General features: G+C 40.9%; 1 protein-coding gene and 1 pseudogene across 3 annotated transcripts in view; one reads left to right on the top strand and one right to left on the bottom strand.

Moving 5' to 3' along the window:
* The window catches only part of MACROD2 (mono-ADP ribosylhydrolase 2), a 2,100,238-nt gene that overhangs the window by 411,433 nt on the left and 1,662,942 nt on the right, over nt 1–25,863 (bottom strand). The gene's annotated exons all lie outside the window — the stretch shown is intronic.
* Nucleotides 14,797–15,157, top strand: LOC116270697 (annotated as a pseudogene).

A 25,863-nucleotide genomic window follows, 5' to 3' on the forward strand; every position in this document is an offset into this window, starting at 1 on the left:
AACAGAGTCTATCAGCCCTGGGTAGAGAGTCACATTCAGAATTGAAACAAACACATGTGATCAGACTGGAACAGTTTTATGAATAATAAAGACATTTCTGATTAAATAAATTGCTCAGTGCTCAAATCACCATTCAAACAGGAAATTGACTCTTACATCTGTTCTTTATAATAAGCATATGGAAACACACCCTATGAACTTCCAATTATCCACTCCAAGAATACATGATGTCAAATGGGTGGATTACAGATACATTAGAACCACAGATGATTCAAACTACTATTTTATTCTCTTCTCTGAGTGTCCAAAGAACTGAGAAACCCATGAGTGTCCTTTTACCTGTATGCTCATTGTTTGCTCTCTCTGCTCCTTGATTAGCATGAAAAACAATCGATCAATGATAGGCAACCAGAGAGGAAAAAAACACAGTAGATACTAAAGTGGGGAAAGATGAAGAATATGTGTTCATGGTATACAGACAAACTAAAGAGGCATAAACAGATGAAGTGAAACTTTTGAGTTCAAAAAAACAAATTGACAGGAGCAGTATCATGGAAGTCTAACTCATCAGAGATGCAAAAGAGGTTGCATCATCAGAGATGCAAAAGAGGTTGAACTTTTTCTTACAATAGATTCATACAAAACCATTTACAGAGTAAACACTCCTCCAACATTTGTATGTCGACAAACATCTAATTGTAGTTTGCTACACAAAGCCATACAAAATAAACATTCATTTAAAATACTATTAACTTAATTATGGTAATAGATTCAATGTGTAAACCTAGAAAATTATGGGCTGGTGATATTAGTTTTTTCAATTTTAAAATAATATGTTGATTATTAATAGCAACACAGTCCTAGTAATAACCAGATCATGACAGTAGAATGGTAAATACACATGAAGTATTCAGAAAAAAAAATTCACAGATGCTTCTATTATGGCAAATAAGAGTTGCCATGGTTAAAACAGCCCTACCTCTCTAAAAATGAATTAATCAAAACACTTATCCTGAATGGCATTTTCTAGTTCTGGGAATAAATTTGTTACTTCTCACTTGTCACACTAATGAAGTCCCACTGTAAGATTTAAGAGCAACAGCTCATCTGGCATTGTTATTTATATCTCCACTGGAAAGTAGCTGTTTCCTTACTTGTAGTACCGAAAGGTCCAGTTTTGAGAATACAGCAAATTGAGTTAAAGAGTGACTCTTGTTGTTGTCTCATTATTTTTTCCCTTTAAATATAATTTTGAAAAAAAAAATTAGTCCTTTTTATTTCAATGGATTCATACTTACCCAAATGAGAGAAGAATAAATTACACAAGTGCAATGTCCATGTGTAAAAAAAATCAATGAGATACATATGTGTTATAAACCACACAGTAAATTGAAAGGAAGGTGGGTGGTTAAGTCACTCTAGTCTTCACAATCTATAACTCAGTTAAACAACGAAAGGCAAAGTTGTAGCTGCCTCTGTAGGAAGTAAGTAGGTAGGTATAACATGGGGAGATGAACAGATACAAGGAAGGAAGGAAGGAAGGAGGGAAGGAAGGAAGAAAGAAGGGAAGGAAAGAAGGATGGAAGGGAGGAAGAGAGTAGAAAAGGAAGGAAAGAATTAGGGAAAGAGAGAAGGAAGAAGGAGGGGAGCAGGGGAGGAGGAAGGAAAAAGGAAAGTAGGCAGGCAAGACAAACAAATAATCGTGTTGTTTTTACATTAGACTATTACTAAGACAGACCCCATTCTAAGATGCTGGTTATTCCCATGAAACCTCATGCCCATCAGCGTGTTCCACTGGACTAATGAATATGAAGTGTATGTTCATCTATTGATCTGAATTAAGTCCTACGACCAGAATTTAGTGTCATTAATGATCTCTTTAATGAATGCAGGCAGAAACCATTAGCAAATGATGATTTTTTTTTCATCTTGGAAAGATTATTTTAAATCCAAACACATTCTTCCAACTCTGTTTTAACCACCAAGAGATATATTTTACAACATAGAAAATCCCTTATGATAGAGCTCTTTCCTACATCCCATTCTTCCTCTGGCCCTCAAAGTTTCAGATACACTGATCATTTCTTATTTTATATCTGGAAATTCCACTGTAAGGTATTTCTTGGTCCTGTCTCTTTTTCTGTACTTTTTACTACTTTGGGACGGCTTTTGATTTTGTATATATCACAATGTTTTGTGTTTAACTGAGCTGTAATTTCATTGCATTTCTCTGCCCATGTAACTGACCCCCTTTACCACTAAACTTGTGAGCTCCTCAGGGGTAGGCAGATATTTTATATTTTGTTTGCATTACTAAAGCATAGCATATGGCTTTATACAGAGTATGTGCTCAGTAAATGTTTACAATAAACTGAATTGACACAGTCATTTATTTTTTATTTGACCATTTTAAAAGACTGTCTTCAGAATAAGCCAAGACTCTTTTTATTTATTTTATTTTTATTTTATTTTATTTTATTTTTGAGTTGGAGTTTCGCTCAAACTCAGTCAAGGTCAAATTTCATTTTGTTGCCCAGGCTGGAGTGCAATGGCACGATCTCGGCTCAATGCAACCTCCACCTCGCAGGCTCAAGTGATTCTCCTGCCTCAGCCTCCCTAGTAGCTGGGATTACAGGCGCCTGCCACCACACCCAGCTAACTTTTTGTATTTTTAGTAGAGATGGGGTTTCACTATGTTGGCCAGGCTGGTCTCGAACTCCTAACCTCAGGCAATCCACCCACCTCAGCTTCCCAAAGTGCTGGAATTACAGGCGTAAGCCACCGTGCCCGGCTGACTCTTTTTAAAACCCTCATGTCTAGATCACCCTCTAGACCAATGAAATCAAAATGTCTGCAGGTAAGAGCTGGACATCAGTATTTTTTAGAGCTCTCCAAGTGTTTCCAAGGTGCAACAAAATCTGGAAACCAGTGCCCTACAGCATTTTCCAGCCACTCTTGGTGCTTTGTGTCAGCAGAGTAGAAGGGACATTCCCCTGCCCAAGGCCTGTCCCTCCAGACATGCACCAAATGCAGAAAAAGTAGTGTAATGGTTCAAGAAAGAGGAATTTAACATTCCTTCTCCCCACCTCCAGTTCCTACCAAATGCTTCACTCCTGGGCTTTGGACAATATTTTCATTTATTTTCCCACAATGGCTTTTAAAATATATCTCTGGGGGGTTAAAACAGAGTTGGAAGAATGTGTTTGGATTTAAAATAATCTTTCCAAGATGGAAAAAAAACAATCATCATTTGATAATGGTTTCTGCCTGAGTTCATTAAAGAGATCACTGTGACGCTAAATTCTAATCCTACGACTTAATTCAGATCAATAGCTGAACATACACTTCATATTCATTAGTCCAGAGGAACACGCAGATGGGCATGTTTTACTGAAGTGTCTCATCAGAACATATTTAAGGAGCTGAAAGAGACCATGCTGTCCTTCTACAAGAACTTGGCAGTATCCCTCTCCCCTCCCGCATATGGATGAAGACGTCTTCACGAGTATGTCCCTCACATTTGGTTAGTTTGGGACCCTTAATACAGCGAATCAGAGTTTGGCTTAAAGTACAGTTTTACAAAATAAACTAAGTTTTAGTTATGTATTCAGAAAGGCAGACCTTCCTATAAATATCCCTTTATGTGGAATTTGCAATCCTATCTACAATGATCTGTTAAGCAGATGCCTCTGTATGCAACAGAGGAAGCTAACCTGGGGTAAACTTAAAGTTCTGTTGGAATAGATTTTGTGGTCCCTTCTTTAAACTCCCTGCCCCAGTTTGGATCTTCCAGCTCAGTTGGAGGTTTCACACCAAGGCTGAGAAAAAAATCTGTAAGAGAAAAAACAAATAGCATTCTGCCCCTGAGGTGAGAACTTAGTGAGGGTAATTCACAAAGAGCTAGGAAAAGACCACCCTCTCCCTTGCATTTTGTGCATGGCCAAAGGGCACTACATCTACATTTGCTGTTGATGATTTTCGTGAACATTAAACTCACATGCAGAATTTATTCTCCATTCCCCATTAGGAGAGTTATGCAACCTGAATCCTTAATGGACTTAATCAGCAGGATAACATGACATTTCTCCCATCCTGTGCTAAGTACAAGGCAGAATACAAAGACATATGAGAGACATCTCTGCCCTTGAGGATTTTATAATCTAGTTGGAGAGAGGAGAGGGTCACAAAAAGTACTATAATGTATGACATGTCTACTAAAGGGACTGCTCAAGTCAAGGCTCATTTGTTTGCAAGGAAGAGAAACACTCAAAATTGCTCAAGTTCAGATGCAGCACATTTTTGTAGAAAGCCCAAGGAAAGCTAAACTACCAGCTTCCTAGAAAGGCAAATGCAGAGAGCACAGAAGTCTTGTCTTATCTCTGGCGGTATCATCTTGCCTGCTTTATTTATCCTCTCTTGTCTGGCTTCCTCTGCATCTGCTCTGAAGATCACTATATGTCAAACTTTCTAGAAGACACCTCACATACACTAACTCAGTTAATTTCACACTTGAAAATATCTTAAAGAAGCAGATACTACTATCTCTTCTATCATCATCATCAAAAGCAGGACCAGAAGCATTATAGGCTGGACACTGTGCTAAGTGACTTCCTTATGTTATCTAGCCTTATCACAGGCCTGGGAAGAAAGAGAATGAGAAGGGAAAAAAACGAAAGGGCAGACAGCAGGAGATTTTACAGAAGAAAATGTTTGACCATTCCCACATTACTAAATTACTTCAAAGCCTTCACTCCTCTGAGTCCTGTGTAGACATGGTTCTTTCGATTTTGTGATTTAGGAAAACATCTTCTGCTCCATCCATATCTGCATGTATAGATCATTTTCTCTTTCACTTCCTGGCAGCTGAGCCCAAATTTACTCTTAAGTCTCTTACAAAGGAAACATATTGGATGGGGTTGAACTAAATCTGAAAATCCTCAAAATATCCAAAATTCAACAAGTGTTCACCTGAAAGTATATTTTCCACATGTAATGCACTGTGATGGATGTTGATACTCTTATTTCTACATAAGAACATATACAGCAAAAGGAAGTGAATGTTATTTGGCTGAAAGATGTGGAAAGAGTACTGATTAAATGTCAGGAGAGGTTATTTGAATGGAAGGTCCATTTGAACCATTTCTATAAAGCTTCAGTAGAATTTTTATAAGATAAGAAAAGACTTAAATGGAAGAATCAAACAGGCATCTTTCATAATGTGTTGGGAAGGCATAAAGAGTTGGTTAAGCAGAGAATGATGGAGTGGGAGAGAGACGCCCTCTCTCTGATTTGGGGTCAACCTACATCAAAACAGTCCCTTCAGCAAAGCTAAAATGGCTAAAATTAACAAGATCTGATATTACTAGTGGATGTGGAACAACTGAAATTCTCATACACTGCTGGCAAGAGTGTAAATTTGTAAAAACAGTATAGAAAATAGTTAAAGCTAACAGAAGCATATCCTGTGACTCAGCAGTTCTACTGCTAGGAATGTAACTCAACAGAAATGTGAACATATTTCACCCAATATACAAGAGTATGAATACAAGAGTATTCGTACTAGCCCTATTCATTATAGCTCAAACTAGGAATGACTCAATTGTCCATTAGTAGTAGAATGAATAATTAAAATGCAGTATATTTACATAATGTGATACTATACTACATTGAAAATGAATGAAGTACAACTGCACGTAACAACATGGATGACTTTCACAACCATAGTGTTGAGTCAAAGAAACCAATACACACCATATGATTGCATTTACATAAAGTTCCAAAACAGGCAAAAATAATCCACTGACTGCCTGAGACCCTGTTGCTGAAGATGTCACATGCAGGGCTCTGGTCTTCATTCCAGCTGAACCCAGACTTTCAGTCATCCCCACCAAGGTGCCAGACCTGGGAATGAAGTTGTCTTGCTCCTTCTAGACCAGCCCATCTGCCAGCTGAATGGCACTGAGTGTTGTTTGTCCATGTCTTGTATAATAGGCTTCCCCAGCCAAGCCTGTCAAAGTTTCTAACAGACAAAATCATGGACTGCAACAAAATGGTGGTTGTGTTAAGCCACTAGGTCTTGGGTAGTCTATTATGTACCTGTAACTGAAACACCTCTCAATCTACCAGGGTTGAAACCTCCTTGTTTTCTCACACTTATCCTGTTCCCTCCATACAATTAGAGAAGAGCTGCCTGTAGTTAAGAACATGAGCAATAGAGCCAGACATCCTGGGTTCAGAGTCCCACTTAGCAGATTGCTAGCAATACGGCCTCAGCTAATTATTCAAGAGCTCTAAATCTGTTTGCTCATATGAAAATGTGGACAAACGCTGACCTATTTATTTAGTTGATGTGAGGCTTGAAAGTATATGTAAATAAAGGTCTAGTATTTAAAGAATTAGGAAATTAAAGAATTGTATTTTTTGATTAATGCTTAGTGTTTTGAGAGTACACAATACATAAAACCCATTAATCAATCAGCCCTGTAGGTTATTTCCTTACCATCTCCCTCCCACATAGATACTTCTTTCCATTTCTGCACCACCACCTAGTTAAATGACTCAGGATAAGTTTCTGCATTGACCTTCAAATTCTTCTTCCCAACTTCTGCTCTTTCCTTGGCATGACATGTCTCACAGTGTTACTAAAACTGACTTTGCAAAAATTATAACAGTGAGAAAATTATGGCAGCTCAAGTCTGATTTAACCCCCCATCTTGCCTTTCCCTTAATCATTCCTGGTCTTAGGCTAAGCTAACTTTAGTTTATAGTTTACATGGTAATAGGCTTTCCCCAAAACTCAACCACCTTTGTAAAGTTAATGAAAATGCCATCAGGCTAGGGGAAGGGGAGGAACCTGAATTCTGCTAAGGCATAGACTGGTCACAAGCTCTGTCCTACAGATAACATCTCTATTGTAGACTGGCCTGTTGAGTTATCTTTCCAGGTTTTTTGCAGGTCTGATACCCATGGCTCCACCTGGCCCCCACCAACCTTGCTGTTGCTTCTGTGGCCCCACCCAGAAGCAGGTCAGCTCAAGAGGACAGCTTCAACCCACTATGAGTTCATCTCTGCCCCAGCCAATCAGCAGCAAGCACCCATTTTAGCCACACCCACCCCCTTCCCCAAACTGCCTTTGAAAAACCCCTGACCTACAAGCCTTCCAGGAGATTGATTTGAGTAGTAACTTGGTCTCCTGTATGGCATGGCCAGCCTCACGTCAATTAAACTCTTTCTTTACTGCAATGCTGTGGTCTCTATTTGTGCAGTGGGGCAGGAAGAACTGGTTGGATGGTCACATTACCATACTAATCTTCCTAAAACAAAACAAACAAAACTTAAAACTCAGCATATTTAAGGCCTTCTAGAGGATGATCCCTGCTTTTGTTTGTCTGTTTTTTTTTTTTTGGTAATCTTTTCTGTTATCTCTTCCCTGCTAGTACCGCAGGTTTCCATTTAAAAGAATGACTCTGCTTCCCTGAACATGATCCAAATCACTGTTCACAAACTTGTAACTGTCCTAAATGCCTTTTCACACATCTCTAGCTATTGAAATCCTATTTACCCCAAAAGAGTATTTCAAATCTCAGGCTATCAACTAACACTTTGCTAATTCTGTGTTTCCTTGTTTCCCTGTTAGCATCTCTCTCTCTTTTTCTCTCTTTCATGACTCTCCCTCATGCTTTAAAATTCCACAGCAATAAATCTAAATCTCCTTTGTGACAATGGCCTCAACTATCCACATATTACAGTCATTTGCAGTTTTTTTTGGGGGGGGTGGTGGGGTATGGAGTCTTGTTCTGTTGTCCAGGCTGGAGTGCAGTGGCACAATCTCGGCTCACTGCAACCTCCATCTCCTGGGTTCAAGACATTCTCCTACCTCAGCCTCCTGAGTAGCTGGGACTACAGGCATGCACCACTACGCCTGGCTAATTTTTGTATTTTTAGTAGAAACAGGGTTTCACCATGTTGGCCAAGCTGGTCTGAAACTCCTGACCTTAAGTGATCTGCCCGCCTCAGCATCCCAAAGTACTGGCATTACAGGCATAAGCCAGCACACCCAGCCCATTTGCAGTTTTCTAAATCTCCATAACATAATATAAACCTTTTAGCTCTAGCTTAACGCTTTGCACCTAGTGGACATTTAATAAATATTTGTTGAATTGTACCAAAAGGCTAGAATGAGCTGAATTTACTGGCAAAAGAGGCAGGACCTTGTCAAGAGTTTGCATGTCAAACAAAATTTCTGTGTGTCTAATCCATTTTGAAAACTATTTGCATCTCAACTGATGAGAAATGAATTCTATTTTTAAAAACCTCTAAGAAAAGACATTTTACTGCTTCTTTCAGTAACATATTCTAGTGTGTAATAAGCTCTAATGTCAGAATAATCTCATTTCTTTCTAACCTAAATCCTTCATGTTGCAGACTGAGCTATTTCTTCTGGATTTTTCCAAGTGAAGATAAAGAAATGATGCAGTGTTCACTTAGAAATTTCTGCCAATTTTCACTTGGCTATTAAGTTTTCCTTCCTTCATCTGTATGGTTAATGCAGGTGCAGAATATTATCACTATCACCACACAACCTCACTCACTGGACTAAGGTGACTCGCCCAAGAGCAGATGCCTGACCCAAGTCGGGCTAATAAATCTTTTCCCCAGGATTTTCTGTTCCCTGGGATCATAAAAAGAGTTTGAGATATGTCCTTTTCTTTTTTTTTTTTTTTATGTGGCCAAGGATATATGATATAAATTTCAAAAGCTATCATCTGCCATGCTCAAAGTGGTAGGGAGAAGGGCAGACTGGAAGGAGAGAGAAGAAAGTTTGCATGTATTGCTGGAAAGGGAATCCAGACAGAATTCAGGACCCTTGTTCCAATCATTCCCAAGACCCATGTGCAGCCTGGGTTTTCTAATTCCTTGCTGTTAAAGTCTTTTGTTGGAGTTCAAGAGCCACAAAGACACATTGTTAGACTTACTAGTTCTTGTATTTCTGTCGTTTGCAACTAAAATACCTTTTGCTAAGTCATTCTCTATCTCACCTGTGTTTTAATCAATCAACAAGCAAGTATTTACTCTTTCTATCATAATGGACATAAATGGTAGAAAAATGAAGGCAAGCCGTTTCTTACCTTTTTTATTTTCCAAGATAAATTAACTCAGTCTCCTTTACTGTTATAGAAATAGCTTTCCATGTCTTTACCCATTGCCACTGACCTTTCCATAGCCATCTTCATCTTTTCTTAGTTCCCTAGAGCCGAACCCAGCATGCAGCAGGTATCTGAATACCACAGAGCGTGTCACATTAATGGTCTTCCACAGTCCACATGTCCTGGGCTTACCTGTGAACCCCTTAGCTACGGGGCTTCCTTGTTTTATAGTCACCTGTGGTCTTCTCTACCCTTGGATGCTTCTCTTTAGGAAAGAACATTTGTCATTTTCCTCCTTCATTATCCGTTTTTGGCTTTGGACAAAATAGTGTAAGCCAATGTATAAAAGGTTCATTTCTTAGATTCAGCTACTGCTAACAGGAGGCTTTTGCTGACATTCCATATATTTAAACAGAAGGAAAAAGGGGTTTTATTTTATCCCTCACAAACTGCTACATATTGCAGTTAAAGTAAAAAAATCACAAACTGCTAGATATAGAAAGAACTATACCAAAAGACTTCTAGAAATAATCATAAGATAATAAAAATTACTTATATCAATGAGACATAAGAACTAAATAATAGTGTGTAGGCTCCTGGGCTCTGTAGGGTTAGATTTTATATAGCTGTTATGTTTGGAAGAAAATAAGACTTAACTAGTGGTGCCCAATATTTAAAATGAAAGCCTATTATATAATATTGTCCTATGCCAGAAATCAGCAAACTTTCTCTGTAAAGGGTCAGAGAGAAAATGTTGTAGGCTTTGGAGAATGTTGTTTCCACCATAAGAACTCCACTCTGTCATTGTTTGCTACTATTTGTCAGAAAGCAGCTGGAGACATTACATTTTAAAAATGGGCATGGCTGTGTTCCAATAAAACTTTACTTATAAAAACAGTCAGTGGGCCTAATTCAGTCTGTGGGCCATAGCTTTCCAACCCCAGTCTGTACATAATATCTTATATAGCATAGTTTTACTCCCCATATGAAATGATGCCTAAAATGATGGGTGACGATAGGTTCTCTTGAAGTCCAGGGATTTATCTCCTGTGATGGTTAATATTAAGTGTCAAATTGATTGAATTGAAGGATGCAAGTATTATTTCTGGGTGTGCCTGTGAGGGTGTTGCTAGAGGAGTTTAACATTTGAGTCAGTGGACTGGGAGAGGAAGACCCACCTTCAATGTGGGTGGGCACCATCCAATCGGCTGCCAGCATGGCTAGAAAAGGCAGGCAGAAAGTGGAACGTGCAGGCTTGCTGAGTCTCCTGGCTCTCACCTTTCTCCTCTGCTGGATGCTTCCTGCCCTCAAACATCAGACTCCAGGTTCTTTGGCTTTTGGACCCTTGGACTTATACCACTGGTTTGCCAGGGGCTCTCAAGCCTTTGGCCACAGGCTGAAGGCTGCACTGTTGGTGTCCCTACTTTTGAGGTTTTGAGACTCAGACAGATCCACTACTGGCTTCCTTGTTCCTCAGCTTCCAGATGGCCTAGCGTGGGACTTTACCTTGTGATCGAGTGAGTCAATTCTCCTTAATAAACTCCCTTCATGTATACATGTATACATGTATCCATTAGTTTTGCCCCTCTAGAGAACCCTGACTAATACAACTCCTTTAACATAATTTTCATATAGTATTATTGAATACTACACATTATGTGTATATATCTATATATTTATCTAGAGATAGACAGTAGATAGATGATAGATAGATAGATAGGCAGGCAGATAGATGATAGATAGGCAGATAGATGATAGATAGATAGATAGATAAATAGACAGGCAGATAACTTGCTAAACTTAGTTAAGCAAGATTTATGGGTTGTGGTTTTACTGTACAAGAAGCTTGGGAAGGGCAAAGCCCATAGCATCCTCGTATTTGTGAATCTAGCTCCTAGCATAGGTCCTGGCTCATACAGCAGGATCTGTGCCTCTGAGAATGAATTTGTTCATGGCTTCCAGCTCCTCTCCCCATCCCCACTTTATAAACCTCCTCTCAGTCATCCATTTTCTTCTCACTAACAATGTGTTGAGCCCCAGCTAAGGCATTCCCAGAAAAGAAGTTACAGTCATTAACATATTCATTTATCAAATATTTGATGAGCATATAAGTTAGCACTGTCATGACAGAAATTGGACATACTTGGTGAATATGTTTTATTAAAATTATCTCTGCCTATGATGTAACAAATTTAGTGATTGCAATCTGGCTTTTGTGTATAGTTTATATTAGATTGACTTCTAGTTATTTAAAAATAATTAGAAACAGTTTTGCTTCCAGACAGGTGCAAGTCATATGAAAACATGCACACACATCCCCAAAACTTCTCTTCCTACTGACATGGAATCTACTTCATTCATGGTCCTTGGGTTACTCATAGTCCTAAAAATTATTCTCTGATAGAATTTGATACCAAGACTGAAATGTAATATTTTTCCAGAATTAATGCATTGATATCACTACAGTAGTTCCCTTATCTGTGAGGGATATGTTCCACGATCCCCAGTGGGTATCTGAAGCTAGGGATAGTACTGAACTCTTCATACACCATGCTTATTCCCATACATATTAATGATGTATGGGAATACATACTTATTCCCATACATATATACCTACAATAAGGTTTAATTTATATAAATTAGGCACAGTAAGAGATTAACAACAATTAATAATAAAATAGAACAATTATAACAATACACTGTAAGAAAAGTTATGCGAATGTGGTCCCTCTCTCTCAAAATACTGTGCTCACCCTTCTTCCTGTGATGTGCCAATGTGAGGAGATGAAGTGAGGTGGATGACATACACCTTGTGACATAAATGAGAAATTCCAGAAATAAACATGTCATAAGCTTTAAATTGCACACTGTTCTGAGTAGTGTGATGAAATCTCAGGCCATCCTGCACCCCAAGACGTCAAGACGTGAATCGTCCCCGTGTCCAGCATATACACACTTTAGACGCTACCAGCCCTGTTAGTCATTCAGGGGCTGTCTTGGTTATCAGAGCCACTGTCATGGTATCGTGGTGCTTGTGTTCAAGTCACCGTTATTTTACCTCATCATGGCTCCAAAGTGCAAGAGTAGTAATGCAATTTTTTGGACTCAACTTGACTGCAAGCAACTGAAACCGCGAAAAGAAAAACCACAAATAAGGGGGCACTGCTGGATTTTATGGAAAAAGTCCACAAATATCTCACATTTAAGAGATTGTTTCCTTGGAGAATGTCTTCTCCAACTTATTTGGAGAGAACTTGTTTCTCAATAATGGCAACGAGTTTGAAGTCATTTCATCAGAACAACAAGACTATGCACCATTAGCCAAACTCAAAGCACCAAAGAGTATATTCTCAAGCACTTTCAGAATGAAACAACTGTTCCATTCAAGACGGATGACAGCAATGCCTCGCCCCATCCCTTGGTCTTTCCCTCTTCAGTGTGCACCCACCTGAGCCACCACTACCAGCCCCGGCACTGCCTTCTCACTGCACAGCCCACCCACAGTTAGTGCACATCTATCTTTACCTCCCAAATCTAAATCGATTCTTGATCTGTTTTTGAACAAATGTATCTAAAAATGGCATGAAGCTCTTGGGGCATCACTACAAAACCCAACTCAAGCCTGAGGGATCCATACAGACTTGAAGTGTCTAAACTACCCCTACGCATGAAAGTATAATCTGCGTGGCTTGGTGGGGTATGTGCATCTTCTGGATAATATTATTTCCTTCTCTCATTTTCACTTAATCAATCCGAGGGGAGGGTGGAAGTCGTCTGTATTGGAGCTGTGAGTCCAAAACAGCACGACTTTAAAGACAAATTCCAAAGACGTTAGGTACATGAAAGGACCAGAACTCACATTTATAATACCTTCCTCCAGATGCAAATTATTCTCTTTCAACTTTAAATAAGTTACTATAGTATTATATCTGGAGAGAAATTAATTGTGTACCCCTTTTATATATTTTCTGCAATGATATTCCCCAACTGTTTAGAGGAAGTTTTTATATTTTTAAATAAATAATTCTTAATACATTTTGGGGAGAACACATTCTTACAGTCTGCATGTCCTGAGCAAAGTTTTCTGGAAGAATTGATGAGTTCTGAGAAAACCCTTGAGGCCAGTCAAGCTGAAAAGCTTTGTGCTATGGCTAGTTAGGAACTTAGGAATCTTAACTTATTTGAGGCCAACATGCAATGCTGCCATTGTTCCAAGCAGGTGGGAAGAAATAATTTGAAATGGGGAGAAGAGACTTAGAATGAACAAATGCACATGACTCAATGAGAGCAAAGGGCAATGTGTTAAACTGTTCTACCCCAATCACGTGAATGCAGCCTAAAAGTTCAGCCCAACATCTACCTTGACTTTTAGAAGAGCATGAACAAAGTGGCATCCCCAGGTATCCTCAGGAACTGCTTGTGACCCAGAACATTCCCTTCTGGGCCAGATGAGGTTCCCCCCACCCCCCACCCCAGGCCCCCAGTTATCGCTGAGGAGTCCACAGCACCTTTTTTTCTGTGACCTTCTCTAAAGTCAAACCAATACCAACCATGTTTTCCCAGAATCCTGAAACTCATTTACTGCTTGATAACACATTTTCAGTTATTATTTCTACTCCTTATAGCACTGCCTTTGTTATGTGTGAGTTTGCCCTCACTTGAAAGATGCCATCTGACAATGATGTAAACAAACAAACGAACAAACAAACCAAAAAAACAGCTTGGTGACTTTAACAGTTTTTAGTCCACTTGGGTGGGTGATGATGACAGGGGCACCTCCGAGAAGGTGGGTCCTCTCTGGAGTCTCTGGAAGTATCTCTAGGAACTATCACGTAAATTTAAATTTAGAAATAAATTATATGAAAAGTCTAAGTGCTTCTTCCACCTTCAACGAATTAATAACATATTAATAATAAGCAGCAGTCGTTGCACATTGCACAGGTGTCTTTTTCATAGCTAACATATTGTTATCTCCGTTTATCCGATTACTGTCTGAGGTAGAAGCCATTACAATTCAGTCCGCAGACCAAGAGGTTAACTAACAAGAGAGGTTAACTAACAAGATGTTGTCCTTGGCCCTTTTTTTTCCCTCCAATGATGTAAATATCCAGCCTGGGTTTTTCTCTCTTGTGCTCCAGAAGCAAAGTGATCATCCCTTCTTTGATGCCCCCAGGCCCTGAGACTCATTATAACAAACCCCAACACAAACACATTCAGGAAAAAAACCTCATTCTCTTCCACCCCACACTCATTCGTTCCTTCTTAACTCAGTGAATGGTACATAACCCACTTAGTTTCACAAGCTTGGAAACTGGGCCATATCCAAAGCACTGCCCTGACTTGTCCCCCATCTCCATGCAGTCACATATCTTCTGAGTGTCCTTCTGTTCTGGAGAACTGCTTGGATTCAGCCTCGCCATCATTTCATCATTTCTTAGATCACAACGGCAGTCTCCTACTAGCCTCCCTGCCTCTGCCTCAGCTATCTGGAATGAAAATTTGTTTAGACCACCCCCTGCTTAAGATGATTGATGGGGAGTAACCCTATTGACAGGGCCAAAGCAGCATCACAGGATGTCCCGTTTCCCCTCCCCACCTCTCAGTTGATTGACTTTCTGGACCTCCTATACTCTATTGTCCCAGCCCCACAATGTCCCAGAAACTAAACGAGAACACTGTGGAGGAGACAGGCAAGAAGAAGCAGGAAATGCAGGAGAAAGAAGGTACTCTCCCTGAGAGAGTGGAGAAGGCAAAGCTAAAGGCCAAATATCCAAGCCTAGGACAAAGGCCTGGGGGCCTAGCTTCCTTATGAAGTGACTCTGGAAAGGGAAAAAGTACTTTGACTCAGGAGACTACAACATGGTCAAAGCCAAGTAGGAGAATAAGCAGCTGCCAAGTGCACAACCAGACAAGAACCTGATGACTGGTGACCACATCCCCACCACACAGGATCTGCCCCCAGAAAATCCTCACTCATCACCAGCAAGCCAGCAGGTGGCCAAGTTGAATGATCCTGCCCAGGGCTCTGCCAGATCCTGAGATGCTGAACCTCTGGGTCTGAAATCGCCATTGCAAAATTGTAACTGAGACAATGAAAGAGATCTGACTGAACCAACTCCATCTTGCCTCTAACCTCCAAGCAGTCTTTGTTCATTACTGGGTGTAGGCTGAAACTAACTTTGGGAATAACGTAGTTTATAGTTTATAGTTTCAAACAAAGACCACAGCAGCCCTTTCCCAAAACAAACTTCCTTCTTGCCTGGGGACTGGAATGCCTTTGTAGGACTAACAGATTAGCCACAAGATTAGAAATTATGGCTTAGGAGTCATGAAGCCTGAGGCTACAAGATTCTGACCCTCCCTAAACTTCTCCTAAGATCAGAGCTTGAGATAGTTTGCTTGGTAGATCAGCTGGCACCACTCAGATTGATAAACTGGATCATGTGATCTTGTGGCTCACCCTGGAACTGACTGACTCAGTGCAAGAGGACAGCTTCAGTTCCCTATGGTTTCATCTCCAACCAACCAATCAGCACTCTTGACTCACTGGCCTTCCTCCACCCACCAAATTATCCTTAAAATCTCTGATCCTGGAACGCTTGGGGAAGAGTGATTTGAATAATAAAACTCCTGTCTCCGCACAGCCGGCTCTAAGAATTTTACTCTTTCTCTGTTGGAAGTCCCCTGTCTTGATAAATCAGCTCTGTCTAGGCAGAAGGTAAGGTGAACCCATTGGGCAGTTACAGGTCCTGTGCTGGCTTCCGCCCCTCCCATCTTTTGCAGCCAGGGGTCAGGAGGTGGCTTGGGCATGGGTTAGAGAGGCAGAAGCCCCTGCCCATCAGTGTCCCAGCACATGGAGCCCCTAGGGCTAAGCACCAAGACCTCGAACATTTTTTGTTTTACCTTTTTTCCAAATAACTGTTGGGAGAAATCTCAGTGAAATCTTGAGGGTAGGGTTGGGAGGGTGGGGTGAGAGATTTGGAGGAATATGAATTAGAGCTTGGAGTTGATAAAAACATTCCTGATGGTCCTCCTTCTTAACCACGAGGCTGGTGTGGGATAAATATGAGAGGAGGAAGTGGAGTCGACTAGAGATGAGATCTAGTTCAGCTTTGCAGATAACTGCCTTGTTTCCATGTGGCTGGAGACCCGGTGTGAGATGAAAGAAACTCAATCTGCATAGACAGATGCAAACAGCTCCTCTGGTTCTGCAGAGTTAGCTGAGCACACAATGTTAATTGTTCAGTTTAGAAAACATACTGTCCTTGAAATAGATTTTCTGTTGGGAGAAGGGCAGTGAGTTGTGGGGAAAGGAACCATGAGTGTGGGGAGCCCCAAGAGCCCAAAGGACTTTTTCAGTGTTTGAAATAAACCCTACCAGAAAAAAACAAAAAAAGAGAAGATTAATGATGGCCTTCTAGAGACATCAGAGAACTAATCTGAATCTCTTACCACATCCAAGAACACCCATCTCGATCTGTGCCCATCCTACCTGCCCTGTGTCACTCATCCTCCCTTCTATACCCTCATGTTCCGTTAAGTGTTGCTTGTTTTTCATGCCTGCATCAATTGTTCTTTGTTCCTAAAACCCTGTCCCCACCCTTCAATATTCAGTCAGCTATCATTATTTCTAGACAGCCTTCCCCAAACTTCCTCTCTGCCCCCACCTTCCCTACCTAACACAACCAGCACAGAAGACCACTGTTGCACTACACAGCCTGAAGCTATTCTGTTTCCGAAGAAGAGACCAAAAGCCATGTCTCCTATTTCTGTAACCCCAGTGCTTATCACAGTGCCTGGCACATAGTTGATATGCCTATACCTACTATTTATGAAATGAATGAATGATGAAAAAGATAGAATTCTCTGGCCATGAATATATGGGATGTGTATACTTTGCCTTTTCCCCCAAACTGAAAACTTATGTTCACCTGTCTGTATAAACACATTCATATTTATCAGTTCAACTGAACCTCTACTTTTGTTTTGAAACATAGGGTAACCATTTTCTTTCCAGCTATTAGCCATTGTTGGATCAGTTTTCAATCTAAGTTTTGTGACGGGATGTAATTCATAAACTTTATTGGCCTGACACAATTTTTAAAAATTACTATAAATCCTCCTTGGCTATCCTGGAAAAACTTTAACTGTGCTCCCCAAGCCCCAAATCAAATTTTTTCCCCATCCTTCCTGATCTCAACATGAATGATCTAATCATGTCTGTTGTGTCCCTGTGCTGTCGAACCACATTTGAATTATGCACACTAGACCAACTGACTCTCAGCATAGATTAGTAGGAAACAACAGATAAACACAGTAGAAAAACTACAGGGAAAAAGAGCACAAAGCCTGGTAACTTGAAAAACAACAACAACAACAACAACAACAAAAACAAAAACAGTACAGCAGGGATTATTCTGCAAAACAGGAACAGGATCTTGAGATGTGGTAAATGGAACATTAGTCTCGAACCCAGAAACATCCCTGGAGAAGTCACTGTTCTACCACAGCTAAGGAGATGGATACTAACAAATTGTGTTTGAGATCTGAAGTGCCCAGCCTGAACAGATGGAAAAACATTAGCAGTCAGGGAGAAGGGAGTTAGGAAATTGAACCCCATATGGGTACACCACTCTAGTAGCCATGTGTAACATGAGAGGCTCCATAAACCTGAAACACTGCAAATGACTGAAGCAAAGAATTTCAGGATTTTCAGTGACAAAGTCCAGAATACCATATGGGCCTATCAACACTAGTTAGAACTGGGAGAGGAATTTTACTAGCATGAGGGATGGTAGAGAAGACTGTAGAGAGGCAAGAGAGGAAATCCAATTTGAGATGGAATTAAAGCTAGAACCAGGCAATTCAGGGTGAAGAACAATCCAAGCCAGCATCTAGAGGTATGGAAGGGCAGACAGAGCAGTCATGTCCTGAGGAGTTTACCAGAGCAACGGGCCTGCTCAGGTGAAAAACAGAGTTCTTAGGTTAACACTAATGAGCTACCAGGTGAAGGGCCAAGAGTAGGTTTCAGCCCAAATGTAAAGGAACTCTTCTTTGAACTTCTTCTTTGATACGACCCTATGTTATGATAAAGAATGGGGAGCTGGCTGGGCACGGTGGCTCACGCCTATAATCCTAGCACTCTGGGAGGCCAAGGAGGGTGGATTACCTGAGGTCAGGAGTTCGAGACCAGCCTGGCCAACATGGCAAAACCCTGTCTCTGTTAAAAATACAAAAATTAGCTGGGCATCGTGGTACGCGCCTGTAATCCCAGTTACCACGGAGGCTGAGGCAGGAGAATCGCTTGTACCCAGGAGACTGAGGTTGCAGTGAGCCAATATCGCACCACTGCACTCCAGCCTGGGTGATGCAGCGAGACTCTGTTTCAAAAAAAAAAGAAATAAAATAAATAAGTAAATACAGAATGGGGAATTTATGGAGTGGGAGACAAACTCCACCCACCAGGGGTGTACACCAAGGAGGCTGCCCTCACTTTTACTCATAACCAATACCAGCTTTCCACTTTGGCCTACGGTCTGCCTGGAGCCAACAACTTGTTTATTCCATTTAGTAACCAAATTTGTTTTCAGTCACTCCTGGTTTACAATAGTCTCTCCTGGGAGTTTCACTCAAATTAATATATTACTATACTTTTACGCTGCAGTTCAAAATGTGCATCTCAAGCTCCCTCATGCTTCTCACAGGTGCCTCCCTGCCTTCTTCTCTGGGTCCCATTTCTAATTTTGCACCTGTCATCTGGCAGTGGCAGGGAGGGATAAATGTCTGTTTTTGTGTGTGAGGGCTTCAAAGTGGAATTGAGAAAGAGCAGGACACTCCTCAGTCCAACGCAGGCCCCTGGACCATGGTGGGTGTGGTAGTTGTGGGCTGTGGTCACTTCTTGGCTGGCCTCTTCTGCTCATACCTTCACTGGTCTGGGTTCCTATACTGCTAGTGTCAAGTGCTGGCTCAATCACAGATGATCTCTGGATGCTATCTAGAAATCTCCATGGGCGTCCCCACAGGAGTCCCTCCCTCAGCTCTGATGAAGGTGTCCTCCCTCTCACCCTGAGGCATTGAGAGGACAACATACCTTTGGTGACCACTACTCCAGATTTTTCCTGAATGAAAAACTAGAAATTCCCACCTTATCAACTCGACCCTATGAAAACCTGGAAATGGTTTTTCACCTGTGAAAATTCTTATTTCACATCTAGGTTAACAGTGTGCAGAAGTTTCTCTCTCTCTTCACATGGAGAGGGGGTGAATTCACTCAGGTTGGGGATGCGACCTTAGACTCTTTCTTCAAAAGCTCCTCCGTCCTGGTCAGCATTTCAATATTCTGATGACACGAGCATGCCTGTGTTTTCAGTAGAACTTGGTGTAGATTGGGTGCTGTTGTCTCCTCAGAACCCTGAGGCCTTCACCTTGGCTACACTTTCGGGATGGAGGAAGGTCAGCAGCAAATAAGGAATTCAGGAAAGGCATGTTTAGGGGCCATTCCCCATACACTGCATACACCACAAACGGGATCAGAAAGCATCTCAGCAAAGCAGAGACAACGTTACCTAAGAGGAACAGGGAATGTGCTAAAAAGAGACGTATGCACAATTTTATTTTTAAAGCAAGAAGTAAGAATTATCTGGCAGAAATATAAAACGTTTTTTTTTTCTCTTGAATAGAGACTTGAATATATTAGTTTGACAGAGATCTTAGAAACTTAATAAAAAAGTTACCACCCATTATTCTGTATGTTATCAAAACCAAGAGTATCTGAGTCCTGGTTCTTTAAGATACAACAATCTCCTCGAGCTTTGCAATTCTTTATGTCTACTGTCTTCACTTGGATTTTCAGTCCCTTGACAATCCATTTTGTATACAATACTTTTTTATTGTAACGGGGCATGTGGTATATTTAGCGATAGGTAGTGATTCCAATTTAAGATAAAATTCAGACATATGTGACCTGAGTTGACAATCAGAAGAAGAGATACCTTGAACACGTGGCTTGGAGCACACCTTCACAGGTGATGCCATTCTGGGGAGCTGGCATGCTTCCCTTTACTCCAATTATACAATGAATTGCAATTCCAGGATTTTCCAAATGTGGAAAAAAATATGGGTTTTAGAAGCTGGGAAATACAGCAAGCAATGGGAGCAACCAGGGGAACTGGTTATGGGAGAAAATTATCAAGAAAGGTGTAATACTTATTTTCACTTGTATGAATAACAAATGGATAATAGAATAGATAATAGACAAGAAGAGAATCATCTAAATCTACCATTTGTTGCGTGTTTCCTATTTGTTTGGCATGATGTTAGGTGCAACAGAATATGGAAATAATTAAGGTAACTAAGGTGACTTTTCAAGATCACACAGCAGGAATGAACTGACTTAAACTGGTTTTCCTGTGGACAACTGAAAAGCAGCAAGTTACACCTGTGAGTCTGGGTTATTGCCGTAATCCTACTTTAGAAAGAAGTTTTACCCCTTCGTCCCATCCCTCATTCACACCACTTGCTCCCATAGGTCTAAGGAACAGTCAAAAATAGTAAGTGGCTCTATAGAACCATGACAGCAGCAGGTCAGCAATCCTTGCCATTTGGATTGTCAGTCTGTATGCCTCTGTATTCAGCCAACTTATCAATTTTAAGATAACATGGTCAGATTTTCCACCCTTCTACATTCTTTTCAACAGGGTCGCTAAGAGGCAAATTACATTGTGTGAAGGCAGCCTTAGAGTGGGTGGAACCACAAATATTTCCAAGTCAAAAAAGACTGGATTCGAATCCCAGCCAAGTGGCCTTATGCCAGATTAACTTCTGGAAGCTTCCATCCTCTTATCAGTGGAATGGGTCATTATAAATAGCTTTCATGGTTATTGTGAAGCTTTAATGGGATGATATCTTAAAATTCTTAACGTGGTGATTGATACAAAGAAAAAACACCATATGCTAATACAGGGGGCAACAACCTTCTTGTTTCAATTAAAATGATTTTAGAGTTCATAGGGAGAGAAAAAATGAAGGTTTGATGTTTAAGCATTATACTGCTATCCACCTTTTTCAAGGCAGGAAGGACAGGCACCGAATTAAGTTTGAAGTAAGGTGATTTCTGTAGTATTATACAGACGTGCCAAAATATAATGCTGCCATGCTCACATGCCAATAAAGACCCAAATCAGGAGAGAACAAGCTGTCATAATAAGTAGACAAAGACGTTGGTCATGTTAGCAAATCTGGAAAGATCTGAGCAGATGCAGAACTACAAAGCCATTATTTTCTGACTGCCTATCACCATGAAGAGTTCAGCAGGGTCACTGTGTCTGTCATTTTAATATAGCCAACTAGCCAGGGCACTGTCACACTAATAAAGTAGGTGCAGCTTAATTCTCTTAACATATTCATTTTAACCTGATAGAGTTATAGAGATGCAGCTGAATATTTTTCTCTCTTTTTGCCATAGGAAAATGATTTCTTCATCCACTTATTAAATGACAGTCTCTTGGCTCCCGTGTCCAGGCTGAAATGTGTGATCATGCTGTCCTTCCACTGCGAGGCTGCTTTTCAGGCAGCCTGTCAGTCTGTCTATCCTGTTTTATTAGTAAGCGATGGGAAAATGCACCAGACACACTTCTCTCAAAAGAAGCAGTCCTATTTTCTACAGCTGGAAGCCTAAGATGTTTAACAGAAATGTGTAACATTTTCTCTTTTCTGCATTCATTCCTTTCTGTCCGGAGGCACATTCTACAGACCATTTTAAAAATGACTACAGGAAAACAACAGAGCCATCGTTTCTATTCATTCTCTCTTACAATATTGCAACTTCTGTGATTCTAATTCCACTGCCCCTGATGAATAGCTAAAGCTTTGGTGGCAGCAGAGCATTTCTTCTGCAGAACGTGGAGGTCTGTGGTCTCATTTATTTTGCTACGTGTCCTATGAATATGTTTTTTTAAAATATGTTACTCCTGAAAGAGCTTCATTGCAAAAGAAATTTCTAGCCTAGTCTCAGGCTTAATCAATCGCCCATGATTTTGCAGGCCTTAATGGTAGAAGACAGAGATAATGTAATGTGCATTATGCAAAGTTAGCTAAAAGTGAGGATGTGGAACAGCATCAGGGACCATTATCTCCCAGAAGAGTCGACGCAATAGAGGCAGACAATTAGATTAGAACATTTTTCTACCAGGCCAGAAGGAAAGTCTTGGGGACAAGATAATGTTCAGATTTGGGCAACAGCCAAGAGGTAACGACCACGAGCCGGCGTGGCATGGCAGACTCTTGCTATAGCTGTATTGGCTGTACTCTAGAATTTGAAATAAGACGAACTCCTCCTGGAATTAAAGCAATGGGTTTCATTTCCTAAGGTAGCAAATGAACCCATAGTGTGCTGTGGCTTGGATATCTGCTTCGTTCTCAAAAACTGTATGAAAATCGACTCCACCAGTCGGTCACCATTACGTTAGCTCCTTGTGGGCCGTACTGCAACACGCGTGTTGCCGGGTGGTGGTGGGAGGATGGAGAACTAGGGCATAAATACAAGAAAAAAGCCCTGGCCTCATTAAAAGGTGCTTTGTTATATAGACATACACACAAATGCGTGTTGATCTAGGATGCCCAATCCCCACTGCATGCCCAGCTCCCAGGAATTTGCTCAGAGCCTTATAGACATCATCTAGTAATGGCTTAAATTGCTAGATTTAGATCTCTGCCTACAATAGACGCATAAATAAAATTGTTTAGAAGCAATTATGGAGTCGTATTTCAACAAGAACAAACGAATACAGCACAACCTTAGCTTGTAAGTGCTGAGGGTGTCATAGTGAGGGAATAATCAGAGTCACTGGTAATGAATTACAAGAGAACATCAGAGGGATGTTAGCTGGCATATTCATTCCCATGGGACTGTGACCAGCACCTACTCTACGAAGATACCTATACGGTCCTTCATGCACACCAACTGGAAGTAGAAGAATAGACTAGGCACCCGGTAGGTGCTTGGCAAGCATGCAGGATGTTTATTAACAACCTTGGTGAGAAAACCATAGGTATAAAAAATGGCCAGAGCATATATGCCAAGTTAGCACGTGAGTGAATGATGTGCAGAGGAGGCTGGATGCCAATGGACACAGCTTGGTGGCAGAATCAGAGGGCAGGCTTCCAATAGTGACTGCCATTGTGTTATCTTTGGGCATTTTTGCAGGGAGGTGGGTAACTTCTTTGAGACTCAGTTATTTCACCTGTAAAATGAAGCATTGCTATCTACCGTAAGATTTGTTACAAGGACTAAATAATGCACAATTCACATCATGTGCAGTGTCTGCATATACAGCAGGCTCTCCATGAATGAGCAGTGTGCTCTTAGCTGTACAGACTGACATGAGTCTCTTAGGATTGCAGAATAGCAACCATGAGTCATGGCTATTGGCAGACTGAGAGGACAGAGTGGACTTTGCTCACTGGGGGCAAAATAAATAAATAAATAAATAAATAAATAAATAAATAAATAAGCAAGCTTTTTGGTTAAAAGACATAAAAAGAAAAGCACAAGATGCAGTGAGTCAGTGAAAGTCCCAGTCATCTGAATAGCCTGAAATGAGAGAGAGCATCTGATTCTCTTCTGCCTTCTCTATGAGGCCACAGCCAGGCCAGAAACGCAATTATTTTTACTGGTCCAGTGGTTTTCCACTGCCAACACCAATTCAGAGTTTGAAGAACAGGCTGCAGTGGAGGTGAGGAGATATTTCTGGTCAACTCCAAATCCAAAGCACATGGTAAATGCAGAGAATACCGAGAGCTGCAGGCAGGATGCCTACACGAGATGCCTGTAGTAGGTTGAATGGTGGTCTCCCAAAATATGTCCAGCTGGAACCTGTGACCGCAGCCATGTTTGGAAAAAGGGCCTTTGCAAATGTTATTATGCTAAGATAGATCATCCTGGATGCATCTCTGGGTGGATCCAAGACCCAATGGTAAGTGCCCCTGTAAGAGAAAGAAAAGGAGAAGAAACAGAGGAGAGAGCCATGTGAAGTCTAAGGCAGAGATGGGAGTTATGCAGCCACAAGTCCAGGAACACCCAGGGTTGCCGACGGCCATCAAAAGCTAGGAGAGAAGCAAGGAATGAACTCTCCCTCAGAGCCTCTGCAAGCAATCAACCCTGCCAACACCTTGATTCCAGACTTTTGGCCTCCTAAACTGACAGAATACATTTCTGTTATTTTAAGCCTTGCAGTTTGTGGTGCTCTAGGAAACTAAGATCGTGTCCAGGAAGGGAAGAAATAAAGTGGCAATGGTTGTGGGAGAAGTAGATGGGTAACATACTGAAGTTGCCCAGCAAACAGAAGTTCAATCTACCCACTTCATGTTTGATATATGAGCTAGGGAGCAGTTTACGTTAAGGGAAATTCTTAACGTAATTTTGCAATGTAAGTATTTGTCTGTGCTTCAGCTATTTCCAGGAGTGCTAGCAAAAGGGAGACAGAAGAAGAAATATTACACACAGCAATATTCAATGCAATTCATTGCCTGGGATAAGCTGTAGAAGAATGCACAGACTATGATGCTATAGAAGGAAGTAATAGCACGTTCTGGGACTTTCTGCCTGTGAATTGAGTATCTATGGTCAATCTGTATCTCCTGAGAGGGCTGGTAAGGGACCGAGAGCCATTATATACATTTGTGGTGGCTGCAATGATATAATTTACACTACAGCTGCCTAACCCCTGCTGATCCTTTAATAAAGCATTGAGAAATCAGAAATTCCATAAAGCAATATGATCAAACCAATGACAACAGTAGCAGTTAAGAGTTGCAGGTCTCAATACCTCCCATCGTTCCTTTGCATTCCATCATGACACAGTCCTCCGGCATTCTTGAGAGCTTGCATGTGGTGGTACAAATCACCTTCCACTCACATGGGCAGGATTTTACAAATGTTCTTGGGGACAGTTTGGATACTGAATTCTCTGTATTCCAAATTAACTCAGAGAAGCATATGGATGGCTGTATTGAGCTGCCTCTGGGCATCTCGGGCTGATGGTGTGTTCCAGTTTAGTCAAATACATTTCCAATATTGCTGTGAGCTAGTGGAGAGGAATCATATGCATTTGCAATTTTTGGCAAGACGAACAGGAGCTTGTTTCTCAGTTCTAAAACAATGAATGCACCGTATGCCTTGTTTTCTCCAACTCTTATTTCAGAAAACAAAGATACCATTCATAAGATTCCCAAGTTCTTCCTCCTCTCACCTTCCCTATCCACTGTCTCTCTTTCCTTCCCTCTGTTCAAGACAGGGTAACCTAAAGGGAGTGTAATTAATGAGCTCCATCCCAGAGCACTTGGGGGTGGGTGGGTCACTGGAGCCAGAAAGCAAAGTGGAATTTTCAAGGGGAGCATTTCAGATCATTTGTTAAGTCTGCCTTTCTGCTTCTGGAGGAATAGAGCAGGTGAAAGAACAGCAGGATGTAGCTGGGAGATCATCCCACAAGGACTGGGTAGAGGCAGAAACAAAAAGAAGAGCCCAGAATGGGCTGCAGCAGGCACATAAGGGGAGAGAAATTATAAATTAAAAACATTTAGGGGGGCAGCAAAAGATAAAAGCAGAAATAAAATATAACACAAAAAAGCAACGATTCCAGGAGAAGTAGCAGATCAGGTAAAGGAGAAAGAAAATAAAAAGAAATTGAAGAAAAGAAACTTAAAAGAACACAAGCAAAGG

Source organism: Papio anubis, chromosome 16, assembly GCF_008728515.1.
Source record: "Papio anubis isolate 15944 chromosome 16, Panubis1.0, whole genome shotgun sequence".
Taxonomy (NCBI): domain Eukaryota; kingdom Metazoa; phylum Chordata; class Mammalia; order Primates; family Cercopithecidae; genus Papio; species Papio anubis.